Source organism: Pongo pygmaeus, chromosome 4 (genome assembly GCF_028885625.2).
Source record: "Pongo pygmaeus isolate AG05252 chromosome 4, NHGRI_mPonPyg2-v2.0_pri, whole genome shotgun sequence".
In the NCBI taxonomy this organism is placed as follows: Eukaryota; Metazoa; Chordata; class Mammalia; order Primates; family Hominidae; genus Pongo; species Pongo pygmaeus.
In genome coordinates, this window is record NC_072377.2 from 16,145,831 (window position 1) to 16,151,194 (window position 5,364).

At 40.3% G+C, this 5,364-nt stretch overlaps 1 protein-coding gene and 1 long non-coding RNA gene across 4 annotated transcripts in view; both read left to right on the forward strand.

Moving 5' to 3' along the window:
- The window catches only part of FBXL7 (F-box and leucine rich repeat protein 7), a 434,790-nt gene that overhangs the window by 235,047 nt on the left and 194,379 nt on the right, over positions 1–5,364 (forward strand). The gene's annotated exons all lie outside the window — the stretch shown is intronic.
- The window catches only part of LOC134739578 (uncharacterized), a 49,601-nt gene continuing 49,357 nt past the window's right edge, over positions 5,121–5,364 (forward strand). The window contains exon 1 of the long non-coding RNA XR_010126364.1: positions 5,121–5,278. This is a non-coding gene — a long non-coding RNA (uncharacterized LOC134739578). The remainder of the gene's footprint in view (positions 5,279–5,364) is intronic.

The following is a 5,364-nucleotide window of genomic DNA, read 5'->3' on the forward strand; positions in this document are numbered from 1 at the left end:
ATTTACTAAACTAAAAGAAACAATAAGCTTTGTGATAAATTGCAGGTTAATGTTTTGTAAATATTTATTTTTTAATTTTAATAATAGTTTCATTTTCCTATAAAATAGCTTGTTAATTGCCGGATGCGGTGGCTCACACCTATAATCCAAGCACTTTGGGAGGCCGAGGCAGGCGGATCACGAGGTCAGGAGTTCAATCAAGACCAGCCTGGCCAACATGGTGAAACCCCGTCTCTACTAAAAATACAAAAATTACCTGGGCATGGTGGAATGTGCCTGTAATCGCAGCTACTCAGGAGACTGGGGCAGGAGAATCTCTTGAACCCGGGACCCGGGAGGCGACGTGTTGCAGTGCGCCAAGATTGCACCACTGCAACCCAGCCTGGGCTATAGAGGGAGACTGGGTCTCAAAAAAAAAAAAAAAAGCTTGTTAATGCCTTTGCTGCCGCCCAGTCCCTGACCTTGCTGAACACACAGCTTTCCACAGATCCTGCTGCACAGGCCTCTTCCTCATTCCCTGCAAAGCCATGCTGCCTCACCTTGGCTGCTATCCAAATGCTTCTGATGCTGCACACTGCCTTTTCTCTGTGGGACCTCAGTGAGGCACATACTGCTCCTCTGGGGCTGGCGATCACAAGTCATGGGTTGAATCCCTGCTCTAAATGTTACTAGCTGATTAGACTTTGGGCAAGGCATTTAATTTCTCTGATCTGTGCCCTCTTCTGAACAATGTGGATTATTGTAAGACATATAGGAGTGGTTGTTGTAAGTATCAAGTGGGGTAACAAATGGGAAAGATTCTTCCAGGGGCTGCCTCAGGCAAACCATCAGTTATGTCCATTAACCCTTCCCTCTCTCTTTTTCTGCCTCCTTCCTCTTCCATCCTTTCTTCCTTTCTCTATTTCTTGCTTGCCTTTTTCTTTAAAATTATTTAATCTCCTCTTTCTCTTTTCTGTGATGTAATAATCACAAAAGAAGGACTTGTGATACATATGTCCAGGTAGTTCAGAAAAGGAAAGAGCGTTTCACAATTGAAAGCATGAGAGAAGTATTCAAGGAGCACTCTTGTACGTCTTGAAGTGAAAGTAGACCTTATATATATAGAAAAGAGAGAAAGCATGTCCAGATGGGTGGATGTAAAGTTAGCGCCATCATGGAGGGCCTTGCCTCCTTTGTACTCTATTAGACGACATGGAGGCTCTGAAGTTTATTTATTTATTTTTTTGAGACAGAGTTTTGCTCTTGTTGCCCACGCTGGAGTACAATGGCATGATCTCGGCTCACTGCAACCTCCGTCTCCTGGATTCAAGCGATTCTCCTGCCTCAGCCTCCCAAGTAGGTGGGATTACAGGCACGTGCCACCATGCCCAGCTAATTTTTTGTATTTTTAGTAGAAACAGGGTTTCACCATGTTAGCCATGCTGGTCTTGAACTCCTGACCTCAGGTGATCCGCCTGCCTTGGCCTCCCAAAGTGCTGGGAGTATAGGCATGAGCCACTGTGAAGTTTATTTTTTAAAATCATTTCTAGGTATTCTATAAAGGATTGATTCTGAAAACAGAGTTCATGATTAACTAGGCAGAGAATAGAAGTGGAGAGACCATTTCAGAGGATGTGAATCAAAGTAATAACAAATGAAATGGAAAGGGCTATTGAGGAATGAATTGCAGGGTCACTGGGACTTCCAGCCAATTGCTTCTAGGTGTGTAAGCAGTGATGATGGGGTGCTAAGCTTAGTCATTGGAGGGACACAGGTGCCATGATCATGGAGAGGAAACATCAACTGAAATATTTTTGACTAGGAAAGTGATGAACAATTACATGTTTGAGATTTCAGCTTGAAATTTGGGAAAATGTGTTTAGAAAGTGATGGGAAGTACAAGCCTTGAATTCCACAGCTATTTAAAACCCACTTCCAGGGATTTTAGAATAGAGGTTAAATGTAAGAGGTAGACACATTCAAGGATAATGAATGTCCAGAGAGAAGGGCTTAGAGCAGATGACCTGAGGGAAGTGAGATTTATTTTGTGAATGGTGAATGATGATCCAGAGGAAACATCATCGGAAGCTGAACTGCTTACAAGGTTGGGATAGTGTTGAGAGAAGAAGAGAACACTGGGGTGTTTTGAATAGTGTGGTGCACTGGGTTTGAGGAAGATGGAGGATTAAAGGCTGTTGGGTTTATCAACTTAGAGGTCACTGGAGACTTTTGGAAAACAGTTTTACAGGGTGATATTTGTTAAAGCGAGAGCAGGACGAATAGTGTTTCATAGTAAGCCATGGAATTGGATTTGATGGTTTTAAATCAAGGCTTCTTTTCCACTAGTTGCTTTGAATGTAAGATTTAGTGTCTTTCTGGGTGTTTCATGTAAAGAAAAGATAATTTATGCCAACTTTTGTATTTTTAAATGAATATTCAATGCATTTAACTCGCAAATTTCAGAACCCTTTTTCTTGAGTTCTAAAGCTTAACTCCAATTTATTCTATTTATAAATGTGATTTAGTTTAGCAACCACTTTCAAAAGGACCTTTACAACTTAGGTAATTAAATTCCATTAAATATTTAAACAGCAATCATAAATTTAACATATTTGTTTCTCTTTTGAAGCTTTTCAATACTTCAGCAACTTAGATGGCCCCAAGTTCTAGAGAAATCTGCATAAATATAATAAGTTGAATATGCAAGTATGGTGGCCCTTAAGTTCTCATAAACATTACAATATTGTTTATACAACAGTAAATTTTTCTTATAAGTTTCAAATTAAAATAACAAATCCACATAAATCACCCAATCTTAAATGTGATAAATACGTAAAATAGCAACTATACACAAATTATTTCTAAGTGCAAAAGTATTAAAGCACTTGGCTTGTTGTTGCTTCTTCATCTTTGTCCCTTTTTCTCCATTTGGCTGATTTTAAGGAAATTTATATGCTAAGAAAACAATTCTACCAGTCAGGCTCTGGTTTCCTCAGCTACCATTCCTTTTGTCTTCCTCCAATTTAAAAGCTGAAAAGTAAGACATTCAAATTCTCAGCCTGTCTTGCAGCAGGAGGAGGCCACTTGATACGCTGCTGTCTGATGGGATATAGACAGTAGTTCCTGTGTATTTTAAGTTGCAGATAATAGGGAACCAGATATCCACTCATGACTACAGAGAGTTGGACCTAGAATTATCATAATATCTGATGCTTCTATAACCCTCACTGTATTCCAGAAACCATCTTCTGTGCCTTCTATGGGCTAACTATAACACCTATAACAACTCATGAGGTAGATGCAGTTATCCTTCCATTTCATCACTGAGGAAATGGTAGCACAGAGAGGTCAGTTACTTGCCCAGAGTCATGCAGCCAGTAAATGACAGCATTTAAGATTTGAGCCCCAGCCCCCTCATTCCAGAATCCTCTTAATCTCTTCCCTATAGTCACCTCTCCTTGATCTCCATTTTTCCATTGGGCGCCCGAAGCTCTTTGTCTTATCTATTCTGCACTGTTTATGACATACTGTTACAGCTAATGGTTTCCATGTGTGCCTCCCCTGTTCCACTAAGTGGTCCTTGAAAGCATGCAGCGTGCCTCTTTATATCTCCAGTCACAGCCACAGTCTCCCTAGAGATGTTCAACAAGTATTTTCATGAACAAGTGACTTCAGATCTATAAAATTACAAACGCCATAGATAGACTTACTTCAAAAACTCAATCTACCAAACCAAATAATTATTTGAAATTAAAAAGAAGTAAACTGGTAGAATAGTGACTATTTTACTCCATAAAGAGTGTCACTTTGCATGATCTGAGGACTTGGGAATGTTGGAAGGGCATTGCTTCAGGAGATGTTTCAGGCTAAGAGAAAGATCTTTTTAAAATGTATTTTGTTAATTGCACAATAAGGTGGAAGGAAACCAGGATGCTTGAGAAATACCCTGCCCTTCATGGTAATCGTGGAGATGTGGCCACATAGTTCAGTAATACATTTTTATCACTTTGTCTGTATACATTAGAGCAGAGTTCGAGAGGACAAGTGCCCTAGTTCTCAATTCCTTTTATACTTAGGTCTTTGACCATAAAGAAGCCTAACATTGCAAAGATTGACAGAAATATTCTCTACTTCCTGTAATTACCAAAGCATCCTGGTACCCATCAGTTCTGGACTTCTGTGTTACCATCTTTGCTCATTCTGGCATCATGGGACCCCAGAGAGCTGCTCTGATTGCTTTTTGTATGTAAAAGCAAGTTTCCCTTTTTGTAAAATCAGGAGGCTGAAAATGAGCATCAACATGTGTGCCTAAATGACTTGCCTGTTGGAAATCTGCTCCCAGGACTGGTGCCAATGAGATATTCCAAACACTTGTTTGGGAGGCACCGTAGAACACATTCTACAAGGGAGGAGGCATAGTATGATAATTAACACCTACTCTACAGAGTCACATGGCCTGGATGAAGTCTGGCTCTGTTTAAGTTGTATGACTTTATTTAAATCATGGCTTTCTGAGTTTTGCTTTCCTTACATGTGAAATTAGGGTAATATGAGAAGTGCTTATGATGAGAAGTAAAATAATATAATAAAGAGAATGCTTTATGAACAACACAGTGCCATCCAAATGTTTGTAACAATTTTCCAAAAAATGTATAATTAGGAACCTATCATACCTAATTGTAAGCCCTGATGTTTCAGTGGGTGGTTTCCCAGAGATTGTGATGTGGTATGTTAGCTTTACTGGAAGACCTTAGCATACAGGCAGTTTGCCTTCTTGTTATCTACTGGAGGGTGGGAAGAACATGTTGGCTCTTCCCTTCACATGCCTCAGGATGTTTATTTAAAGGAAAACAGCTGTCTTGGTCAAGAAAATCCCCCCTTTTCACTCTCTTCCTTGAATTTTGTGTTAAGACCTGCTTACTTTCTCCAAAAGAGCAAAGCGAACACCCACGGCATCATATCTGTGTGGTACCATCTTAGGGAGGAAGCTGAGGAGTCCCCCACAGATCTGCTAGAAAGGAGACCTTATGTTGCACCTTTGTGTCTTTCTCCATAAATGGCAGTGTCGTTATTCAAGACTTTGGCAAATGTCTGAATCAAACGTTCTGTAGAGAAAGAAGACAACTAACAATGCCCTGTTCAGATCTGTGATTTTCCTTAAGGAAAACCAAAGTGTGAGTGGTGCCTGGGCACCCATGCAGACCTGATGCCCCTCCACAGACATCTGAAAGCAACACCACATTGTCACCAGCGCTGAGGAGATGATCCACAGAAAAGGAATGTCCCTTACACATTGAAAGTACAAGTTCATTTCATGATATGAGGTGTTCATTTGGTTTGAGCGAAGTGATCATTATGTAACATTGGTTTCTCTCATCTGGGCAG